The sequence below is a fragment of the Vombatus ursinus genome, unplaced genomic scaffold, assembly GCF_900497805.2.
Source record: "Vombatus ursinus unplaced genomic scaffold, bare-nosed wombat genome assembly UNPS02008614.1, whole genome shotgun sequence".
Lineage (NCBI taxonomy): Eukaryota > Metazoa > Chordata > Mammalia > Diprotodontia > Vombatidae > Vombatus > Vombatus ursinus.
This window is the reverse complement of record NW_020948392.1, coordinates 436,706-461,926: the sequence shown is the minus strand read 5'-3', so window position 1 is coordinate 461,926 and position 25,221 is coordinate 436,706. Positions and strand designations below refer to the sequence as shown.

Genomic DNA, 25,221 nt, shown 5'->3' with positions numbered 1-25,221 from the left:
TTTTCTTAGTTAACCCCTTGTAAAATAGCATCTCAGTAAATGTCAGTTTAATAAAATAAATGCTAATTATTTTTTAAAATAGTATTTTATTTTTCCCCAGTTACATGTCAAGAAAAATTTTAGCACTCATTTTTTTACAAAAGTTTGAGTTCCAAATTTTTCTCATTCCCTCCTTCCTCTCCCATCCCCTCTTCTAAAAATGGTTGGCAGTTTGATATAGTTTATACGTGTGCTATCATGTAAAAATATTTCCATATTAGTCACAGTTATGAAAGAAGAAACAGATCAAAAGGGGAAAAAAAACATGAGAAAGAATAAAGTAAGTGAAAAAAGTGTGCTTCGATCTGCATTAGAGTCCATCGATTCTTTATCTGGATATGAATAAGATTTTCCTTTCTGAGTCCTTTGTATTTGTCTTGGATCACTGTGTTTCTGAGAAGAGCTAAGTCATTCATAGTTGATCTGGTACTGCTAAACCTCCTTCCTTTACATTTTTTTCATTATTTCCTTTGATATTCTTGACTTTTTGTTTTTCCAAATGAATTTTGTTATTATTTTTTCTAATTCAGTAAAATGTTTTGCCAATTTGATTGGGATGACATTGAATGTATAAATTAATTTGGGTAAAATTATCATTTTTATTATTCCTACCTGGCACTTAAAAAAAATTCTACTGTGATAAATAACCATAGTTAAGCAAAACAAATCTACACACAACATGTCCAGAAATGTGCGTCTCATCCTGCATATTGAGTCTATCGCTTCTCATGAGGCGGCAGAGAGCATGCTTTGTTATCAGTCCTTTGGAATTGGACATTGTATTGATCAGAGTTCTTCAATTTTTCAAAGTTGTTTTACCTTAGAATGTTGTTGTTACTATGTAAATTGTTCTGGTTCTGCTCATTTAACTCTGTATCAGTTCAGAAAACTCTTCCCATATTTCTCTGAATCCATCCCTTTAGTCAATTCCTATGGTTCAATAATATAACATTACATTCATGAACATGGGCAGCTAGGTGGTGCAATATATCAGAGCACTAGACCTGGAGTCAGGAAGACCTGAGTTCAGATTTGATCACAGACAGTTACTGGTGGTGTGACCCTGGGCAAGTCACTGAATCTCTGTTTGCCTCAGTTTCCTCAACTGTAAAATGAGGATAATAATAGCACCTCTCTCCCAGAGTTTTTGTGAGGATCAAATGAGATAATATTTGAAAAGTATTTAGCACAATGCCTGACATACAATAGGTGCTATAGAAATGCTATCATCATCACCATCATCATCATTGTTTACCATAGTATATTTGGTCACTTTTCAATTGATGAACATACTTTTGTTGTTCAGTTCTTCAATATAACCAAGAGTGCCGCTTTTGAATACATGGGCTCTTTGTCTTTGATATCTTTGGGAGATATCCTAGCAATTGGTTGGTTGTTGTTCTTTGTTCTTGAAGAGGACCAAAATGACATCACTATGTTGGGGTCAAGGTACAATGTGTCCAACTAAGGTTGATCAGTCCAGTACAAACTCAGAAGGCTCTAACACAGGTTGGGCACAGATAGTCTATGTGAATGAACATTTGGAATGAAGATGTCTCTAAATCTGCGCATCTCCCATTTTCTGTGACCTACTGCAATTCTGCTTTGCTCATAGAGCATGGTACCTTCTTTGATGTAGGCATGCCATGCAAAGAGGACCTGTGCTACTGTCTCCCATGTCCCACAACTGATTCCAAAGTTCTAACTGTATCTCATAGTCAAAAGGTATGTACAGTTAAGTGACTTTTGGTATATAATTGCAAACTGATCTCCAGAATGACTAGACCAGAGGTGGGGAACCTGCAGCCTTGAGGCACATGGACCTCAAGTGCAGCCCTTTGAGGACCTAGAGGGCCACATGTGGCCTCGAGGCTGCAGGTTCTCCACCCCTGAACTAAACCATTTCATAGCTCCAGTGCATTAATGTATGCCTATCCTTCTCTGAATCCTCTGTCATTTTTCTTTTTTAGGTCATCTTTGTTAATTTGATGGGCATGAAGTTGAATGTCAGAGTTGTTTTAATGTAAATTCTAATTATTATTAGTGATTTGGAGGAGTTTCCAAACAGTTGTTGATATCTTGTTTTTCTTCCATTGAAAACTGCCTATTCATATCCTTTCCCCTCTGTTTGTCCGTGTTCTTACACATATATATCCTGGATAACTGACCTTTATCAGTGAGATTTTCTGCAGAGACTATTGGACCTGGTAGCATGTCAGCTGGGTTTGCTGAGGAGTCACAGCAGGAGCCTAGTGACCTGCTTCACTCAGTTAAGCAGTTGATTGTCCCATCAGCTGAGACACTCAGGCTAGAAGGGGCCACTCCAGCTGAGCAAGGAAGAGACTCTCCCATCACTAAGATCTTACTCCAAAGTGAACTTGGGTATAAATCTGAGGAGGGAACACACTGCTGTTTATTTTTCTCTTTTGTGAAGCTGAAGATTGATCCAATATTGAATAGTTTGCTCCATTTGAATGCTTTTTTTTGGAGGGGGAATATGAATTGGAATGGAAAAGTGACAGTAACAGTCCAAATTTTAGGATAGTTAGATAGATGTAACCCAATTACCAACCAAGCTAGGTGGGGAAGTGACAGCACTATGCTGTTTTATATTTTTAAAGCATGATTCTAGATTGGTAGAGAGACTGATGAGAGAATGATGACCTGAGCCCTCTTTTTCATCACTGTTGGTGACACCTTGTTTCTGAAACCACCATCAACTAAAAATCAAGAAAAAGAGAGGAGAAAAAAATCTCATTGTAGCAGATAAACATAGTCAGGCAAAATGAATTTACAAATTAGCTGTGTCCAAAAATTTGTCTGTTTTTACACCTTGTGGCCATCATCTTTAAGATAAGAAGTGGATGACATGCATCATCATATGTCCTTTGGAGACATGGTTGTTATTGGTTTGGTCAGAATTCCTAAGTCTTTCAAAGGTGTTTGCCTTTACAATGTTGTTCAGAAAACTAGCCCTCCAGGGAGTGTTTACCCACCTCAAAGATTTGGGTTATGTGTGGTGGATTTTCTCCTTTCCATATTTTCAGGAGTCATAGGTCAGTCCCGTGGGAAGAATTCTGTCTCATCACTGTAGAAAAGGCTTGAATTGATGAGAACAAGTTTATTCCAACCTCTCTTGTTTCTTCCTCAGCCCCTCACCCTATATTTTTAGACTCTATCTCCACCTTACCCTTTATTCTTCTTCAAACATCACTCAAGCTCTTTTTTCACTTGACAAGGTTGGACCAGGTTTGTGCAGCTACTGCACAAATAGTGTCCCACCACTATTTCCTCTTTAGTATAGTAGACTCATTTACCCACAGATAGTAAGGCAGTGACAAACAATTAATGCCTGCTACTTCTTTAGTGTAGTGCGTTAAAAACTATTATCTTAGTTCATACATGAGGAAGATCAGATTTGGGTAGGTTAAATGATTTGCCTCAGGTCACTCAAGAAGCTAAAGTCCAGAATTACTGAGAACATATCCCTTGGTTGAATGACTGAACAATACCATCAAATACACAAATGCAGTCATAGACACAGACTCATATACACACATGCTTTTGATTTCCTCTATTCTAATTTGTTTAAAAACCCTATCTATATGTAAAAACCTTATTGATATAAAAATATTTCATTCATTTACTTAGAACAGGGAACTTTTACCAGATATTCTTTCCAAGGTATTAATAGTTACTGCCTTCCACTCCACCAATCATTTTTATTTGATCTTTAGAAGAAAACTGTGATTTGAAAAGAAAACCTAAACAGTTATGTTCTTCTTTTGTGTAAAGACTTTATATGGAAAGCAAGGATGAGGAAGCTAAAAAAAGGGGCACAAATCAGCAGCTTGGGGTAACTCTTATTCTGTTTAAAGATATGTTACGAAGTCAATAAATACTTCAATGTGTTTGTGTAAGAAATGTTTCCTGTAGTTGTCTTTTTTTTTCTTTTCACTGCTTTGATCTGTGGCCTTTTGTGTGTCCAATCTTAATCTGAGTTTTAGTTGTTAAACTAGTCAATCTATTTTGACAAGATGATGTGAAGAATTTGGAAATGCTTTGTAAGTATTCTCTAGCTAACTGTGGGCTTCGATTGTTTTGCCAAATTCCTATTTAGTTTGACTAAAGAAGACATAAACTCTGTGTCTACAAAAGCAAAATGGAGACTTGAGACAATCACTCACATAGTATTTGGATTAGATGATGTCCCAGGTGAATTCTGACTATATCTTATTATGTGCCTACGTTATTCTGAAACTCCTCTGTTTGGCATTTAAAGCCCTTCACATCTTGGTTCTGACCTACCTTTCCAGATATATTATTCATTATTCCTCTTCACATACTCTTTGGTTACCGTTCCTTACTCACATTGTCCTTACACATACTTGCTAAGTATTCAGTCCTCACTGCTGTCCTCTTGGAATCCCTAGATTTTTTTCAAAGTTCAGTTTAAGTGCTGCCTTTCACAAGATGCCTTCCTGATGTCCTAAGCTGCTAGTAACTTCCAGTTAAAAACAACAACAAAAAATGAAAAAAATCTTGTATTTATTGTGTATGTATATACTACACATACACACACACACACACACACACACACATAGATTCTATATACTTAGATGTGTATATGTTGTCTCTCCTGATAGAATGTAAGCTCTTAGAGGGAAAAGATTGTTTTAGTTATGTTTGTATAACCAGTGCCTCATACAGCATATAACACACATTAGATGCTTGATATATGCTTGCCAATTGATTCCTTGCCTCAAATATCTCATGATTCATCAAATCCAGGCATTTCCATTATGATGTCTCTTACTCCTCAACTTCCATTCTATTTCCATGCCATATTTGGTCCATGTTCCCAATTAGTCTCTTTCTCCTCCCCTTTTGTTTAACTCAAAGCTATCTGTATACCACTACCACATTAATATTTCTAAATTATGGGTCTGATCCTGTCACTTTCCAACCTAAACAACTTCAGGAGCTTCAAATTCCCTACTGCAAAAAGCACAAATTCTTTAACCTCATGTTCAAGGTCTTCCACAATATGTCTCTAATGGAAACATCTAGCCTTATTTCTCACTCTCTATTTTTCTACATAAGCCCTATACTACAACCAAAGTGGATTTGCTCACTCTTTCCTAACCATGCTTTTAGCCCCTGTTTATGGCATTACCTCTAACTGTAATACTCTTCCTTCTTTCCTAACCTGTTGAAAATCTATTCATCCTTGAAGGCTTAGTTTAAACGCTCCTTTGTAGGTAAAGCATTCCTCGATCATTCCAGCCAGAAGTGGTTTCTCCCTCTTCTAAATCCTGCAGAACTTTCTTCATGACCATAGAATATATCATTGAGTCTTTCAAGAAAATTATTTCTGAATAGGCAAGAAGAGCTTTGGACCTGGAACTTGGTTTGAATCATCATTAATATGTGTGTGACCTTTGGTGAATGAATGAATAAAAAAGCAGTTACACCATGTGCCAGGCACTATGCTAAGCCTTGGGGATACAAAGAGAAACAAGCATGAAAATACTCACCCTTAAGGAGTTTTCATTCTAGTAATGGAAGACAACACATTGGAAATGGGGTTGCAAGCTTGGTGACATGTGTGCCAGCAGCGCCGTGCACTCTCCTCCTATAAGGAGCAGGCTGCCAGAGTTATACTACTTACCAGTCTTCGGAGCCCACCTGGATAAACACACAGAGACGAGCCAATCAGGAGGTGCCAACACTCGAGCTTTATTCAGAGGCCATCACAGCAAGGCCAAGCAGGAAGGCCAGAGCAAGAGAGCAGGAGCAAAAGAGAGCGAGCTCCGATCTCTACTGTTCCTTAAGTACCTACTTAGCCCCTCCTCCTCAGCCCACCTACTAGTCATTGATTGTAGGATCAGATACTGGAAGGGGATGTCTGGGTTTAGCGCACCAAGGGAGAGGAAGTGATGCAGGAGGCTAGGACCAGATACAGGAAGGAGACGTTTGGGGTTAGTGCATAGACAAAGGGAGAGTACGTGACCCAGGAAGTCAGGCCCAGATACCAGGAGGAGGCGTCTGGGGTCAGTGCTACACAAAGGGAAAGTACGTGACCCAGGAAGTCAGGAAGGAGACGTCTGGGGTTGACTTGTACCTAGGGAGGAGAACTAGACAAAGGAACTCGTTCTCTGCCGTCCCACTCCCACGTGGCACAGCCCCTGCCTCAGGAGCACGTGCTCCGGCTACTTCCTTGTATCCTGTTCCTTCTCCAGCTTATCACAGCTCCACATAGCACTGCCCACTGCCTCAGGAGCATGAGCTCCGGTTACTTCTCCGTATCCAGTTCCCATCCCAGTTCACCACAACTCCGCCTAGCACAGCCCCTGCCTCGGGAGTGTGAGCTCCGGTTACTTCCTAATATCTTGTTCCTGCCCCATCTTGCCACAATCCTCACTTGGCAGTAGCCAACATCAGACAGTCCCTCACAGACATGGCATGGAAATGGCCAGGAAGTGACACGATGAGATGAGATCTGGTCAACATAAGCTAAAAACTCACAAATAAAAGCTGAGTCTTAGGAGTGTCTTCAAATTCTGGTGGGAAGATTCTGAATCGCTGATATTATGGCATGGAAATGTACCCAAAGTGGGTGAGACATTTGCCTTCCTGGGGCTGTTTTCTCTTACTAAAATGGGAAATGACTCTTAAGGCCCCTGTCAGCTTTCAAATTCTATTATTTTCTGTATTGGCTTGTAAAGTTTTTGAGGCTAAGTATCATGTCTTATACATTTTTGTATCTGCCACAGTATCTTGAACAGTATTTTGTGTTTGTATGATGTATTCCCATGTAAGATACGTATTGCTTCATGGGTTGACTAAATTCTGCCTATAGGAGGAATTATAAATATCTCTGGACTAGTACCCACCCTTCTGTAAAAGAAACTGTGATTATCACCTTCAGGGGAACAGGAGAAGGGCCATGAGCTGGCTGTCTTATACTTCAGGCTCTGAGACAGATAACGGACTAGAATTCTATCTGCTTCTCTCCCCCTATCCCTTCCCCTTGTCAATGTTGTTAGACTAAAGGCACAATTTTGGTTCAGAAAAAAAGCCACTTTCCTTGTCACTAGTCCTTAGCTCATACTCACCCAGTCTGAATTCTTCTCACCAAATGCTAGTCACACAAAAAACCATCACAAATAACAAATAGCAAATAGATATTTATCCATGTAACAAAGCGAAGAAAAATCAGAAAAGTTATACACTTCAGAATATGCCAGAAACTGCACATTTATGTCCTATCCTTATAAAGAAACAAAATCAGAAGTGAATAATCCTACCTTTTCTTTCTTGTCAGTTATCACATCCACCTCAAATATTCTTCTTTCTCCCAATATGACTATGCTTCCCTTCCTCCCCAACTCTCCCTCTCCCACCTTTTTATGACTTTATTTTCATTACCAACTTTAACTTGTCCCACACTTTAGTTAGTACTTTTCTTTTTTTTCCTTTGCTATGAAGTTAACCATAATCAGCAAACACAAACATTTCAATAAACAAAGAAAAACAAAAAGATGGAGTATTTATGAATCTGTTCTGTTATGTTATAACATATAAAAAGTATACATAAAACTTGAAAAAGTATACATAAAACTTGAAAAAAATTGTCATTTATTTTTGTACTCTTCTGAGTATTCTTTTTTCTTTTGTGAATTATAAATATTTTGCTGATGCTTTTTTTAAAAACATTTTTGTCATTACCCACTAACTCTTCCATATACTCCCCAAATAGATAAATATATTCAAGTAAAACAATCAACCTTTCAGTTGTATCTGAAAATATATGTCTCATCTTTTACCTATAACCTATCACCTCTCTGATGAGGGGCAGGAGGCATGCTTCTTTATCAGTCTTCTTAAATTACAATTGGTCACTGCATGTATCAATGTTCTGAAGTCTTTCAAAGTTTTTTTTTTTTTACATAATTGTAATCAATATGAAAACAGTTCCAGTTATACTCACTTCACTCTTCATCATTCTATGAAAATCTTTCCAACTTTCACTGAATCCTTCATAATTACCATTCCATTCCATTTACATATCTGAATTTATTAAGCCATTCTTCAATTGATAGGCACTCTATAACAGAAAGTATTACTATAAATATTTTTGTATATGTGAGTCCTTTCCTTCCATCTTGAATTTTTTTTGGAGGGGGGAGCAGGTATACATATAATAGTGAAATTGCAGGACTGAAGGGTATGTACATGTTACTGACCTTTGGATATAGTTACAAATTTCAAGAATAGTTGGGATGATTCAGAGTTCCACCAATAGTGTATTAATGTACCTGTACCCCCAAAGTTCAAAGCCCTTCCAATAATTATAATTTCTACCTTTTGTCATATTTATCAATCTTTAAGGGTATGAGGTAGAACTGCAGAGTAGCTTTAATTTAGATTTCCTTTATAATTAGTGATGTGAAACACTTTTTCATATGACTTCTGATATCCTACATTCCTTAATTTGAAATTTGACTGTTTATATTCTTTGACAACTTATCTATTGGACAATTGCTCTTGTTTATCTACATTTGTGTAAGTTCTCTATCTGTTGTGGATATCAGAGTGTATCAGAGAAACTTGTTCCAGAGAAAATTTGTTCCCCCTAATTAGCTGTTTCCCTTCTAATTCTAATGGCATTAATTTTTTCTGGCACTATTTTCTCAGGACTCTATAATGGCCATTTAGTAATCCTCTCTTTTCTGCCCTTACTTAAATCTTATGTACATAGCTTTTTAAAATCTAAATTGCTTGGTGAGTTTCCTATGAATTCATGTCAGTCTCTTCAGACAACTTTTCCCAACTTAATGGAATTATTTTCATTTGTATCTTTAGAATTTCATTCGTCATAGTTTCCTATCCCAGTTTGGAAGATTTTCTCTGCACAATTTTAATCTGTGATGTTGCCATTTTTAGTTATGTCTAACTCTTCATGAACTCATTTGGGGTTTTCTCGGCAAGGATACTGGAGTGGTTTGCCACTTCCTTCTCCAGCTCATTTACAGATGAGGAAACTGAGGCAAAGAGGGTTAAGTGACTTGCCTAGGGTCACATAACTAGGAAGTGTGTGAGGTCAGATCTGAGGTCAGGAAGATGAGTCTTCTTGACTCCAGGCCTTGACTCTATCTATTGGGTCACCTAGCTGCCCAGAGAGGAGCACCTGAATGTATTTATACTAGAATTATTCCATGGAAAATGAGTACATCTGGGTTTTAATTTACATCAAGTGCTTATCTATGTTAGGTCTACGGGTATATGCATTTTGGCTCTCTGAGTATAGGTTCTGCTTTCTTTGACAAATTTGCATTTTCCCAGGGATATGATATACGGTTGCCTTTCTTTTGAGACTTCTAAACAGGATCAATGTTCATTACTTTTCCATTACTTCAACTCATGATGAAGCTGGGCTTTTATCTCTTTAAAAGAACGAAAACTTATTTGCAAATCTCTGCTTACATTAGTATTAATCACAAAAACAAGGATTAGTACCTAATTTTCATTTTCTTAATGGGGAATAAAGTTATAGCAATGAAAAGATAGTGGACAATTAGGATAATTTGGATGGAAAGAAGCTAGTAGCTCAAGGTGTCAACTGTAAAGGTGGAATCAACTTCTTACTTTGCTGGACTGAAAAAAGATTGAACTCAGATGAGTTGGGGGTCTGCTCCCTTAAAAAGAAAAAATGATAAAGAACAGGATATTGGTTTGATACATGCATTTCTCAGAGATCTCTCTAGGACCCCTCAATCCATACTAAAATAGTAACTTAAAAAGTGTTAGAGATAGAGGACAGGGAACATTAGGTATCTATAATGGATGCATTGCTCAATCCTGTCTTCTGTTCTTCCTGTCTCATGGCTCAAACGGGAAATATTTCAATTTATCTCCCTAGAAGCGTCCAAAATCAAGTTTGAAAAGATATCACCATTGGTGGTGGTGGTGGTGGTGGGGAGAGTTGATGTAGTGCTAATAGTAGTTGGTGTTGTAGTGTAGTCATATTGTTGCAACACAAAAAAAAAAGGAAAAGAAAGAAAAGTGTCAATGAAACATTTAAAAATATGCAGAAAATAATAGAAGGACATTCAGAAGGGGAAATAGATAAAAGCAAGGCAGTGTTGGTGATTTTACCCCATTAAATTTAATTTTTAAAAGCTGTACATAAAAAAAAAGAAAAAACAAACAAACAAAAAAAGCTGTACATAATGAAGCAGGGCAGCTACGTTGCATAGTAGATAAAGTGCTGGGCCTGGAGTCAGGAAGATTCATCTTCCTGAGTTCAGATCTGGCCTCAGACACTTACTGGCTATGTGATTCTGGGCAAGTCACTTAAATCTCTGCCTCAGTTTCCTCATCTGTAAAATGAGCTGGAGGAGGAAATGGCAGACCACTCCAGTATCTGCCAAGAAAACCCCAAATAGTGTCAGGAAAAGTTGGACATGACTGAAAAACAACCCAACAATGACAACAACAACATAATTAAGATATATGTTTTGACATATAGTCTTTTTCTGCTCTTTGTATATGGAAATATATGTTGATATTTGTCAAGTTCAATAAAAAAGAAGATATTTCCCTTTTTTGAACTCAGTACCTATAGCACCAAGACCACTCATTTGATACAATGGAATTTTTATTTTTTGTCTTTTTATGTATATATAATTGTCTTCTACTGGACAGTAAGATTCTTAAGAAAAGAGAATGTATTTTATATTTCTGTGTAATATTCCAAGCACCTAACATTGTTCTGCACATTTCAGTTAATCAATAAAATATGTTGATAATATACCTAGTTAAATCTAATAGGTAGAATTACTTCATGTGGGAAGTACGTGAGTCATTACTTCTTGAAACTGTCCCCATGATGACATTTCAAATGATCCTAGAATCTAACCATTATCCCCACTACCGTCATAGACTCACTCTTTTTACACCATCCTCAAGAATTTAATTAAATCTAACAAACACTGATTGCCCACTATATTTTGTGCACTTCACTAGGAATTACAGCTACAAAGACAAAAAAAAAAACTTACAAGGAGCTTACATATTTCTTGGGAGAAAGAGCACCTGCTCTGGAGTCAGAGGATTTGGCTTCAAATCCTGCTTCTGATGTTAACTATTTATTTGATCTTGGGCAAATTTCTCCTCTCTGGGATTGAGTTTCATCACCTGTAAAATAAGAAAGTAACAATAGATGGCTTCCGAGGTCCCTTTCAGCTCTATATCTATCACCCCAGGATCCTAGAGAAGTGAATAATAATAATAATTTTTTAAAAAAATAATGTTTTAAAAACTTACTTATCATAGATAAGTAAATACAAAGCATATACAAAAAACAACAATAATTGGGCAGTCCCCTGGGACCTGTCACAGTAGCTTTCATATGAAAGTTGTGATCAATTACTGAACTCCAAGTTGAATTATGCATGAGAAGGATTCTATCTGTCAATGGATGATTTCATATCTGACATAACTTATTCAGGGAACAAACTAATTCTCCTAGTAATTCCCTCAGGGTAATTCTTCTGACCTCAAAATATAAGTTAAAATCATCCCATGGCAATAAAACATGTTCTGTGAAAGGGGAGAATTCTACTCAGAAATTGCACTTAGGCAGAGGCAGCATAAGATAATAGAAAAAGGCACTGATTAAGACACAGAAGACTTGGTTCTGGGCTCACCGCTACTACTTCCTGTCTTTGCCTTGGGAGGTCATTGAACCTCTTCAGTTTCTTCATTTGTAAAATGAGTTGGATCAGATAATCTTAGGATCCCTTTCTATTAGAAAGTTTTGTGATTTTTCTGAGATATTGCCATTGTGTCTGTCTTTCTGTAGTAATTTATCACATATAAGCTATAATGAACTTTATTGCTAGGAATCATATCATAAGTCCTTGGCAAGTTATCTTATTGCTAAAGTGAAAACACTATCAGGAAATACCCTTTTTCACTTAATAAGGTATTCTCTCATTACAGAACTCCTCCAAATACAGATTCTTTCTGTCTTCTGAATAATTTTTAATTCAGTGTATTTTTTGCATTTAATCTTAATTTATAATATATTTCACTAAAAACAAGGTCATGTCATTTCAAGCTCAAGCTAATTACACTCACAAAGTGTTACTCCAGAGTGCAAGTCGATACTTGTGAGTACAAGGTGCATTGCCAAATTTTTATAGAGGTTTGACAGTAAACAGATCTACTTTAAAAGGAGTTGTAAACAATTAGGTTTCCTGCCATACATACATCTGATGATGTCAAATGTACTTTCAACTTCCTACTAAATTTTAAGCTGAAACTAGTTTAAGTGGGGCTTGGTGGTATGTTTCTTCGCAGAAAATAGCTTCAAGTTGTTGATGTAGTTACTCATGAAATTTTAAATTATTTACTAAGAATGTTATAAAATGCTGGGGGAAATAGGCAATTGTGCAAAAAAAAAACCCATGCTTTTATTTGCAAAGAGGTTCTGTATATTGGATGCTATAGCCCCAGATCCCCTGTATAAGCGAGATACAAAAAAATAAAAGAGGGGTGTCATCATATTAAATATATCACATATTCATTAAAATTTAAACCCAGGGAAGGGAACCCAGTGATTTCCACTAAAAGAAGACTCTATTGTGTCTGTATTCATGAGATTTTAATGGTGGTATATCATTAAAAGTAATGGAGAGTAGAAGTTACCTTACATAACCATGTCTAGAGAGGGGATTCTTAGCTAAAAAAGGGATAGAGGTGATCAAACCAGACAAAATGGATGATTTCAGTTGCATAAAATTAAAAAGCTTTTGCATGAACAAAATCATTGAAATTGGAAAGAAATGAGAACTAGTTAATTGACTAAAACTTTTAGCAAATATCTCCAATAAAAGTTTGACACCCAAGATACATAGGGAATTGATGGAAGTGTAACCAACTTTTGAGCATGCTCAGCTCACCTGAGATGGAGGCACCTGTGTAGGAGATGTATGAAGAATGTCTTCTGCCCCCTATCATATGGGTGAGAATAGTCTCTTTCCATTAGCTGCATAGCCAGAATTGGCTGTGGCTTTCAATATCCCTGCCTGAGGTACAGGCATTCTCTCTCTTTCCAGTTTTGTCTGGGGTAAAGGTCTTATTCAACCATGTGGAAATCTGGAGAGACTAATATGAACTGATCCAAGGCAAAGTAAGCAGAACCAAGAGAACAATTGACAAAATGACTATGATAGCCATCAATCATGACCTCAGAGGACTTGATAGTGAAGCATGTTTCCTGCATTTAGGTAGAAAGGAGGTGAGCAATAGGTGCAGAATGAGGTACATGTTTTCATCCATTCAATTTGTTGATTTGTTTTGTTTTACTGTACTAATTTGTTATGAAGGATGGGTTCCTTGGAGGAAGGCAGAGTCATAAGGAAATCAAAGTGATGTAGAAAAAGAAAAGAACTTCAATAAAGCATTTAAAAGGACTGAATAGTGGTAGAATTGTCACAATAATAACAGCAATGCAACTCATATTTATAAAGAATTTTAAGTAAGACAAAGTGTTTTCCTCAGAAATATTATGACTCACATTTTAGCAAGAGGAAAAAAAGGTTGAGAGAAGTTAATGACTTGCCCAGGGTCATCAAGTTAAGTGAACCAGGACTTGAACCATTTTTTCTGGCTCCCAGTTCTGTGATCATTCCATTATATTACTGTGATACTTCCTCTTAGCTTAAAATTTTATTAAGGTAGGTATTCTCAGTGGTGTACTAGTTCAGTAGCAAGCCAAATCCACAATAGAAATGGAAACCTGTCCCATAAATCTTCTCTGACTCTTAGAGTTCTCAAATCTCTGTGAATGAGCTGGAAAAACTATTACTTATGTGGGAGCATATTAAAAAACTTTTTCAGTTCAACTGAAAATATTAAAATTCTTTTTCCCCCCATTCTAACATCTTTTTCAAACTTTTTCCTTTATGAGGTTAAGGACAAAGGCTTAGGTAGAAAATGAAATATCTCTGGCCTAGTTAAGATCATTGTCTTCTCTATCCCCTGAAGAGATGGCACTATGATTCCCTCTTCTCCATTCACAAGAAATTAAGATATTGATCATAGGGAGGAAAAAAATCAATCTTTCAGCTCAGTGGACAAGAAGGGAATTGAGTAGTTCTAGTTAAAGATTAAGTGGCTATTTTTTTTTTTGGAATGCTAAACCCCAAACTATATTTTAACCTTTTCCTTGTTCAAGATTCAGATAAATGCTATCTCAATTTGTCTTAGAAGAGAGTTGTCCAAGTGCTTGGGGGTGGTGTGGAGACTATGTCAGTTCGGACATTTCTTTGTCTAAGCTAGAAATGCTTGGATTTAAAATCATGATAAATTAATTTTTAAAAAATTTCTGTCAGACTTGTACCTACCTATAGCATAGATTGTAGTATTAATATATTTTTTTCAACACTTGTGATGTGTCGCTCTAGACCAAGGATTGAGTTAAGAGAACTGGGAATTGTTTGTCACAATAGTCTACTGACTAGTCTTCTTGTGATTTTACTTGTTGATTTAATTTGCTCCAAAGGAAACAGTTCAGAAACAAGACAGAAGCAATATGAGTGGCAGTTCAATAGTGAAGGAGTCATTAGAAGGTAAAGAACACTTGTTTGGTCTTATTCTCACACTCTAGATACCTAGTTCAGGTTCAAGCCCAGAGTGAATCCATTGAGGTTTCCACAGAGTTGGAAAGGTACACCTTCTTTGGTAGGAAATTACTCCAGAAGCACATTTGGAGACAGAAGAAGTTTACTATAGTGGGAAGAGTATAAGTCAGGGGTGGGGAACCTGCAGCCTTGAGGCCACATGTGGCCTTCGAGGTTCTTAGGTGCAGCCTTTAGACTAAGTCCAAGTTTTATAGAACAAATCCTTTTATTAAGGGGATTTTTGATTCAGTTGAAGGGCTGCACTTGAGCACTGAGAAGGCCACATATGACCTTGAGGCCTTGAGGTTCTCCATGCCTAGTATAGGACTTGGAGTCAAAAGACATGGCATGAAACACATATGTGTGACTTTGGAGAACCTTTATGATCCTTAGATTATTGTTTTATAAAATGGGTATAATAATATTTGCATTGTTTCCCTTACAGAATTGTTGAAGGGAAAATGCTTTGCAAACCTTTGAGTTTGTAAGTTTGATTTACTGTTACTGGCTTTTACTAAGACTGGTAAAGTTCTGAGATGAGTCCCTACAGTCATCACCAGAACTGTCCATGAGATTCTTCCTCACTGGGATGCTACATAGCTACAGGATATCAAATAAATCTATCTTGCCGTAGTAGGAAACTGTTTCTCAAGTATAAACATTGGGCCTGATTCCTTCCTTCTTAAGACTTTTACTCTGATTTAGTCTTGTTGCCATAATAAAGCAACAAGAATGCAATGAGATTTCAACTGATTTACTTTGGGACAAAACAGGGGGTGCTGTAACCAAAAACTTGTCTTATTCAGTAGCCAAAACCCAGGGAATACCAGGGTGATACCAAATCTTCACTCTTTTTTAGACTTCTGCTGAGGTACTTGGTGGGTGGATAAAACTTTTCCCTTCCCTTCAGCTAGGGAATTAGGAACGTAATCAAGTTAGCTAAAGAATCTCTTTTCTTTCTGGTAAAGTCACATTCACCATAGTCATGCAGAGAGAGTTTCACTTCCTCCATCTCATTAGAAATCAAGGCAACTACTAATATTATCACTCCTTAGTCCTCCATGCCCTTTCTGGGAAGGAGTTGTTTGAATAATCCTAGGACAAAGAAAACCTGGCACTTGTGAGTCACTTGAGCCATTTTCATTTAGGGGATGGCATAAGGAAGGTCCAGAGAAGGGCAACTAGGACATTGTCTAAAAATGTCCCTCCTTATCAAGAAAGTTTTCTTGAAGGTTGAATTGAAGAAACTGCTGAACCTGAGATCCCTTCCCCTTCTTAGGCAGCAAGAATTTATCATGGGCATTGGTTTAGGAAGAGGGACTCCCATCTCTAGTTGTCAGATGAATGATGGATGAAATTCATTTCAGGAATTCAGGCAAGCATTTGATAATACTTTATGTCTGAGGATTATATGGGAAGTAGAAAACTCATCTGATGTGATGGTTGTGGGCCCAATCTCAGGTCTCCTTTGAATTGAATTGGGAGCTCTGATCAGAGGTAATGCTGCAAGGAGGGCAGGGATGGGAATAAGAAAGAATGATATGTTCTTTGAGAGTTTTGCTGGTGACTTCTACAGTGGTAGCTTTGTCTGATACCCTAATGCCACATTCTGAATATGTATTAACTTGTTGTAAGGGCAAACTTCTTGCCCTGAGATTGGGGAAGTGGTCAATATAATCAATTTTCTAGTGAGACTTAGATCAAGATACACATGAAATTATGCCATACTGATTTTTTTAGAGTTGTGTGCTCTAATTGGTATAAAGAGCACTTCTAGGCAGATGTAGCTGCTGTGTTGGTAGTTAAGAGGTTCATATAATCTAGTACCCATGTCAATATGGCATCATGCAACATATGCAGATTGGTGATGGACCCATTTCCTAATCTCTATCTTTATCATAAGGGTATCAGTCTGGCCATTAAGTTCAGCAGAAAACATATAATGTCTCTTACGTAATATGTCCTCAAAACTCTATGCATTGGGAGATACTGGCAAAATTTCTCAACTGGTCCTGATCCCCAAAGGGAGAGCCTTTGGCTGTCTTGACCAGACCCATGGCCACTGCTCAGGAATCAGTGCAGAAGCTCTTAACTACTCTGTTCCTCAAGCATGCTTCATAAAGGAGCTCAACAGTCCACTGGAAGGATTGCAGGGATCTCTCAGGGCATCGCCTGTTATCAGATTAATGACTAATGAGGTCCAGTTGCATATGCCCCTCTTCCAGAGGGTAGAACTGTCAATGAATCAGGCAAGGTGGAATTTCTAAGGAGCCAGGTCTTCACCGACAGAGGCCCATTGAGTTAGTAGAGAAGGCAAGGCATTGAGAATAGGACTGGTGGTCTCACTATTTAGCTGAGTCACAATCTGTTGGTGAGGGTATTAACATCTGAGAGAACTAGGTGAGGATGATATTGAATTTTTAAAATTAAAATTTTGTTTTAAAAATTCTGAACTTAAACACCATTACTACTACTAATAAGTATTTCTATTTACACTGCAGAACCCCAAAAGACCATTCTATATGAAACCATGGATCTCCATTAATTTTTTTAAGAACATACAATAAATTCCAAATGTTACTTTCAGAAGACTTCTATTCGTCTGTGCTTTCTTCTGAACAACCTTTTGGTCTCTTCCTTGCCTTTAAAAAATGTATCAATGGCCTTCTTTTTTGAAATACCTATTGCTAACCCTCTCCTCTTCCCCACTCAACTCCAGTTGAAAAATAAAACCTTATGATGCATAAGCATGGTTAAGCAAAATTAATATAGAAGGTGTTCATGTACAAAAATGTATATCTTTACACCTTGAGCCCATCACCTCTGTGTCAGGAAAATGGGTAACGTGCTTCATCATAGATCCTCTGGAGACTAGACTAATCATTGCTTTGAATAGAGTTATTAAGTATTTTTAAATTGTTTGTCTTTATAATGTTGTTATTGTATAAATTATTTTCATAGTCATGCTCACTTCATTCTACATCAGTTCACCATAACAAGGATTCCCTGAAATAATTTCTTTGATCATTTTTTACATACAATAATATTCATTTACATTCATATACTCAATCTATTCAGCCATTCCCCCATTGAAAGGCATATCCTCTCTTTCCCTTCCCTCCGCTCCCTTCCCTTTTTCTTGATTGTAAACCTGTATCTTCTGCTTTTTGGAATACATTCCAAGATTACCTCTTGTGAAACACAGAAGCTGCCAAGTCTCATGTAATCCTGACTATAGTTCCTTGGTACTTTCTGTACAATTGCAACATTTTTTCTTTGATGTGGGAACTCTGAATTTTAGCTATGAGAGTCCTAGCCCTTTTCTCAATCCTAAGGCTTTCTTACCATCCTGAAGTTTTCTCAGAAGAGCTTTCTTCTCCAGCTACTTTCAGGCACAAAGCCTTGAAGCCTACACTAGTTTCCAGCATGTCTTCTGTTTCACTGAAAGGCTGATGACTTGTTTTCTTACACCTGTGGTGGCTTTTTTGGAAATCCCCTTCCTCATTGTGTATGGTCTACTGACTGGTTTTGTGTGTGTGTGTGTGTGTGTGTGTGTGTGTGTGTGTGTGTGTGCATGAACAGCTATATCGTGGAAGAAGTATGAATTTAGGCTTTTTCTTTCAGTAGGTATGTGGGAGCTGGGCATAGCTATGTTCAAGAAGCCATCTTGGCCAGAAGTCTCAAACCATTTCTACTTAACAGTGGAAGCATTCTGTACCCCATCTATTTTGTTAAAGAGACCACCTTGCCTTGCTCAACTCATAAAATATAACTTCAGATGAAGGATGTTGGATGGTTCACTTTAGGTCTTCCAAGACTGTTACCTGTTTTTGGACAGTCTCCAGCTTATCAATGTCCTTCTTAAACTGTAATGCCCAGATATTAATACAATACTGCAGATGAATTCTGATTGGACAGAGTACAGAGAGACCATTACTTCCCTATTCCTGGAAGCTATGTCTCTCTTAATGTAGCCCAAGATGGTGTTAGTTTTTTGGATTGCTGTATCATACTGTTGACTAATATTGACTTTGTAAACCACTAAAGCCTCCAAATTTTTTCAGAATCTAACTGTGCCTCCCCCATCTTATATTTGTAAAGTTGACTTTTTTTTTTACCCAAGTACAAACATCTATATTTACACCAACTGAATTTAATCTTATTAGATTTAGTTCAACGTTCTAGTATATCAAGATGCTTTTGGACACTGATAGTCATCTACCGACCTCATTATCCCTCTGAGCTTTGTGTCATATACAAATTTGATAAGAATACATGAGATGACTCAGGCAACTCCAAGAGATTCCATGTGGTCTCAGCACAACAACCAGTTGCTGTAAAGCCTTGTATAAGTACTAACTCCTAAGAATTTATACTTCCATTCCTACAACACACCCACCCTGATTAGCCACTACAACTACCATGTGAGGATCTTCTGCTCATGTCCTCCTAAGAAAAGATGCCTCTTCCCTCTGAGTCCTGCTCCTAAAACCCTGGATAAAAACTAGCATATCCCTATAGACCCGCTGGAGGTCCTATTGTATGATAGTACCCGAGATGCTAGTGTCTGCTTGCCCTTTATTTTACAATCACTCTCTTTCTGAGCAACCATGAATCAAACATATGACCCTTGGTTACCTATTGTTACTGTGCTTAGGATGAGATGAGCCTTGGGAAACCTCAGTTTTAGCTTTAAATGGGTCTCATCCCAGAAGTTCCTCAAGTCTAGATCTAGACTATTGACTGATTCAAGACTTCCTAGTTTCCGGTGTAACGGCCAGAAAGGCCCTTATGGTCCCAACATAGATTTCCTGATACAGTTTTACTAGCATCCACATAGACTGTGATCAATATTCTCTTTCTCAGTCCAGTATTTCAGGAGCCACCCATAAAGTTCCTTATGGGACAGGATGTCCTCACCTTCAGTCAACAGAGCCAGATGGTGGATGCTATGCCTCTTTTGCCAGAGTGTCTGTTTATGTGGACAGTTGTATTTACCTGGAATGTTGCTAAAGACCTGTCCTGATCTTTCACTCAAATTTCACAGTTGAAGAATACATGTTCTTCTGGTGATTTGGGAGGGACATATTTAAAGCTGGATACTTTTCAGCTGGGGCTCTGTTAAGAAGGCAGGCTCTGATTACTGCCTATGCAGGATGTTCATAGAGTATAATGTACAGTACTGTTTTACTGTTACACAAGCTTATTAGGGCTGATGGCACACTAACAAGACACACTCATCAAAGAATATAATCAAACTTTATTGACTATTCAATGACACAAACATTAACCCCTCTAGGAACAAACCACTAACTAGATTCCCAAAGATTCCAGTAAGCGTACGTTATACTAGTGCTCATGACAATGTTAATTCTCTGCCCAGCCAGAGGTTGTGTGCCTCCCTGCTAGGTGGCATTCTGGAAAGTCTTCACCAATTAGCAGTGGTCTCAAGAGAACATGGGATGCTTGAATTTCTGAGTGTGAGGAATGAAGGAGTCTGTTCTGATCATGACCCAGAAGGAGAATGATGACTGGGGCCTCTGGTATCATTTTATGGTTCTGGCTAAGGGTGTTTACAAGTTACTTCTAAGTTCTGATTGATGATTGATGACCTATGTTTATAATGAAAGGAAACTACCAATCAAAGCTTTAGTTTCCTAATGCCATTACTATGGGAACTGAGTGAACTACACTGACTCCATCTTGTGATTCAATTCTGGATCTGGCTCAGTTCCCTTTCTATTCAATTATGGGTCTAGTCCAATTTTTTTCTTGTGAGAAAACTTTATTCAATTATGGGAATTGTGAGAATTGTGAGCCTTATTGCATTGTTTGAACCTATCCCTGAGTGTCTGGGAGTCTGGACTACCTCTACCCACTGCTTAGAGACTCTTACCTAAGGAACTAGCTTATACTGATCAGTAACCCAGTTAGATCTGAAGGTTTATGCAATGAGTTTTCTCACAATTAAACATCTCAAGCAAACCATATCTCTTATCTCAAAACTGACCCTGTACTGGCAATCAGTTATTGTTTCCATATTCCTTTGATTGAATACAGACACTTGGCGAGAATGAGACACCTCTTTTTCTGATTTCAGGGAATTGCACCTGTCCGTGCTCACCCTCCCAACTTGGAAAGTGCCTAATCTTTCCAAACTTAGAAATCAGATTACCTAATTTTGTATCCTAGTTCATTGTTTTCTTTTAATTAGTTATTTTATTTGATTGTTTTTAATACATAAAAATCTGTCTCTGTATTTGGACTGACTGGGGAGTCCATTGACCCACTTAGTATGCCTGTTTTGCTATTTGCCAGTTTTTGTATAGCTTGAGTTGTTTCCTTAGTTATTCTACCACATTACCAAGTGTTTTTTACCAGTTGTTTACCAGACTCATACATAGTTAGTTGTTGTTTACCAATTACTCAAGTGCTTATCTTATTACAGCAAAAAAAAACCCAAAACAAAACAGATTACATAACAGCTACTTAGTTATAAAATGAAGACTTCAAAACAAATGAAGTTGCTCATCCTAAATTAACATACTTATTCGCACTACTTTGGACATAGGAGGATCAGAGGTAGGACTGTACAGGGCATAGATCCAGTTCACCAAAATGTTCCTTTTGGGAAGTTCACCTTCTCCCTTGATGAGGACCTTCAGGGAACCAGCTGTGATGAGAACGTGTCTTTATGGGGCCAAATATGTTCAACTGCTTATCCTAGCAACTGAAAAACACTCCAAGGATGATCCCCACCTGGGACCTCTGGTTCTGAAGAAGTAAATATTCTATACATTGAAGGAACTTTTCTACTTTGAGGAGCTCAGCAATGGCCCCTTTGACCATATCCTCGCCAACCATTATTCCAATGACTCATTAGGTTGTTGTTTAAATTTCTTCTGCAGTCTTCTGGGCTCCCTGGTGGGGAAAATTTGACTATACTCTAACCCTTCTGTAGAGGAAGTCACTCCTTGGTGGGCTGTTTATGAGGTGTTCCCAAGGTTCCCTTGCTTTTTGGCTAAGTTTCCAGTTCTCATCCTCACTCTTACTCCCATTCTCTTCCTTTGTATTACTCATCCAAGTGGATTGCAACACATTTTCCATTAAGACTTCTGGGATGAGGAATATACTTCCTACCTATAGCTTATCACTCTAACTTCCATTAGTATAGACCCTTTCACTTGTGCTATTACACATCGTTGCCCCTGTGCCTTCAGGGCAACAGCCTTAAAAACCAAGAGCTTTCTTGAGTTCTGGAATGTTCAGGCACAGTTTCCATTTTATTTTCCTTATGCTAGTGAACAAGATTTTTTTTTTTTTGCCATTAACAATAGCCAGGGAATGTTTATCTTTATCTTCTATGTCACCTTCCTTTGCTTAGAGACAAAGATAGCAGCTAGATGGCTCAGTAGATAGAGTGCTGGGCCTAGAGTCAGGAAGACCTAAATTCAAATCTGGCCTTTGATACTTACTAGTGTATGACCTTGGACAAATCACTTAATCTCTGTTTGCCAAGGAGGTAGCTGGATGGCTCAGTGGATAAAGTGCTAGGCCTTGAGTCAGGAACATCTGAGTTCAAATCCAGCCTCATACATTTACAATCTGTGTGACCCTGGGTAAGTCACTTGACTCCTGTTTGCCTTAATCCACTGCAGAAGGATATGGCAAACCACTCCAGTATCTTTGCCAGGAAAACCCCATGGACAGTATGGTCCACAGGGTTGTGAAGAGTCAGACATGACCAAACAATAACAACAAAATTAATCTTATTAGGTCATTGGAGACCCTCTCTCTGTTCCATTGAGAGGACTTCTCACATACAGCTATCATTGTATAACTACAGGGTGTACTAGGTTGCCGTGTAACAACCATTTGATTACCCAAGGCTAGCCATGCTCTGAATCATCTTCCAGTTTTACTCCTAAAGCCAGCCATGAGGTTATTACAGTTCAATCTTATTTCCTAATGCTAAATGTTGCGGGCTAGCAGTGACTTGCGTCATTCTGGCAATTTAAGCTTGGGAATGAAATGAGACACTCATAGACCATTTAAAATTGTACAAAGTGATATTACCTGACAATAGCATGGAAAGGATACAGCACTGATAGATGGTTCTGATAGATACAGTTTCCCTTGTCGACATGTGGAATTACATCTGTTTAGAAGGGTACATTGGATCATAATGGTTTTTTTACTCATATGGCAGTGGGACATCCATTAAATATGAGGAGACTTCCACAAATCTCTGTGTGGAGCACTGATGGGACTGCTCTGTTAACAAGGTAGGGAGGCCCTGTACTCCTCTGCCGTCTCAGGGAGTTACATTATGATACCTAGAGAGTTGAAACCAACAGGGCAGCCCAAAAGAAAATGAGCTCAGAGGGGTCAGTAGCTCATTTTTTTTTTATATCCTCTGAGTACTCAGTTCTTTCAGCTCAGCAGACAATTTCTAGACTCTTATAATGGATCTCTTTGTTTCCAGGATCTCCCCTCTCCAATTCAGCTTGCACATAGTTGCCAAATTTATATTACTAAAACAAAGATCTGACCATGTAACTCCTTACTCAAAATTTTTTTAAAATTTCCTGTTCCCTCTATGAAAAGTACCATGTCCTCAGACTCAGCCCTTCAAAATCTGCCTCCTCTTTAACTTTCTAGTGTATTACTTCTCTTCATACAACTCTCCATTTCAATCAAACTGGTACTATTCTCTTACAAGACATTCTATCTCCTGCCTTTGCATCTTTGCAAAGTGTTCCCTGCCCCCCACCACGGGTAGAATACATTGTCTCCACAAAGAATTGGAAATTGAGGGGATGCCCGTCAATTGGGGAATGGCTGAACAGGTTGTGGTATATGAATGTAATGGAATATTATTATTCCATAAGAAATGATGAGCAGACAGATTTCAGAAAAACCTGGAAAGATTTACATAAACTGATGCCGAGGGAAGTAAAAAGAATGAGGAGAACATTGTACATAGCAACAGCAACTTTGATAGACTTAGCTCTCCTCAGCAATGCAGTGATCTAAGATAATTCCAAAAGACTCAAGATGGTTATGCACATCCAGAGAAATAACTGTGGAATCTGAATGCAGATCGAAGCATACTATTTTCTCTCTTTTTTTTCTTTCTTGTGGTTTTTCCCTTTTGTTCTGATACTTCTTTCACCACATGACAAATGTGGAAATGTGTTTAATATGATTGGACATATATAGCCTATATTAGATTGCATGCTGTCTTGGGGATGGGTAAGAAGGGAAAATTTAGAACTCAAAATCTCATAAAAGTGAATGTTGAAAAAATAGCTATTTTATATACTTACGCTATTAAACATTAATTTAAAAGAAAATTAAATTAAAGAAAAAAAATACATCACCTCCACACCTCCACCTTGTAGAATCCTCACCTTTTTTGCAAAACACAGTTCTAGTGTTACTTCCTTCAAGAGGCCTTTGAGGTCCCCAGTCGTTATCAGTCTCTTCCTCTCGACTTCATTTTGTATTACTTGTGTGTACATTGTACCTACAAGTAGAATGTATGTCAGCTTGAGGGTAGGTACTTTCATTTTTGTGTAACACCCTTGTGGGCATGGCTATTCTCACTCTCTGAGCTGGCTCACTTCCCCTTAACTTCTGTCATGTTGACTGGTGTGGGATTTCCAGAGAAAGGCCACCACTATACAACTCCAATTATAACTCTCCCAGGATCCTAGAAATAACTTTGTTGGGGGAGGAATACAATCCTACTACTCACCAGTATATACCCCTGATTCTGCCACTGGTATGCTTCCCATTTACAAGGCACCATAACAATATTAGATCTTAAACATAAAACAATATCAAAGTTATTCAACATAAAGGAAACAACACTAATAATCTCTACCAACAAACCTAGGTCACACTCTCCCGTGAACACTTATACAAACCCAACAGGGAGGCATGTGGATGGGGAAACACATGGTCTTGAAGTAATTTACAACTTTGAACTGCAAGATTTAAAGACTTGGTCCTGTCAGGGACAACACATAATGCACAAAGCTACTTCTCTGTGAGCTGCTCCTCACTGCTGTCTTGTTGGGCATCCACTCATACTGATGAAGCAAGGACAAGCTCTTTTAACTCACCGTTATCTTTAACCAGGGTGCTGAGAAAATGTTATGCTCCTATAACAGCAAGCAGTTCCCTTAAGTGAGAGAATTTCACAGCTTCTCAGGTTGGTTCTTTAGATCCTGTAGAGAGGCTCAGTGAGTTATTTCCTAGGCAGAATCCTACACTAATTGCCTCCAAGTATGTTCTCAAATGAAAACAAATAGAAACAAATTAAAAAAAAAAAAACCAAACTCAAAGCCTATCTTTTCTTTTTGTGTTTTTCTTTCTAAAGCAATAGAGTTACTTCTGAGAGGCTTGATGGCTTTCAAACTGTAGATAATGCCTGAGGGTAACATCTCCTAGAGTAAGAGATCTCTTAAAATGAACTGCAAGC

At 37.9% G+C, this 25,221-nt stretch overlaps 1 long non-coding RNA gene across 1 annotated transcript; it reads right to left on the bottom strand.

Moving 5' to 3' along the window:
• Nucleotides 1–11,205: 11,205 nt before the first annotated feature.
• Nucleotides 11,206–24,933, bottom strand: LOC114034226. Its single transcript, XR_003568073.1, has 3 exons — nucleotides 24,863–24,933; nucleotides 24,146–24,261; nucleotides 11,206–11,241 (listed from the first exon to the last, which is right to left on the bottom strand). It is a non-coding gene; the product is annotated as an uncharacterized LOC114034226 (long non-coding RNA).
• Nucleotides 24,934–25,221: the final 288 nt, after the last annotated feature.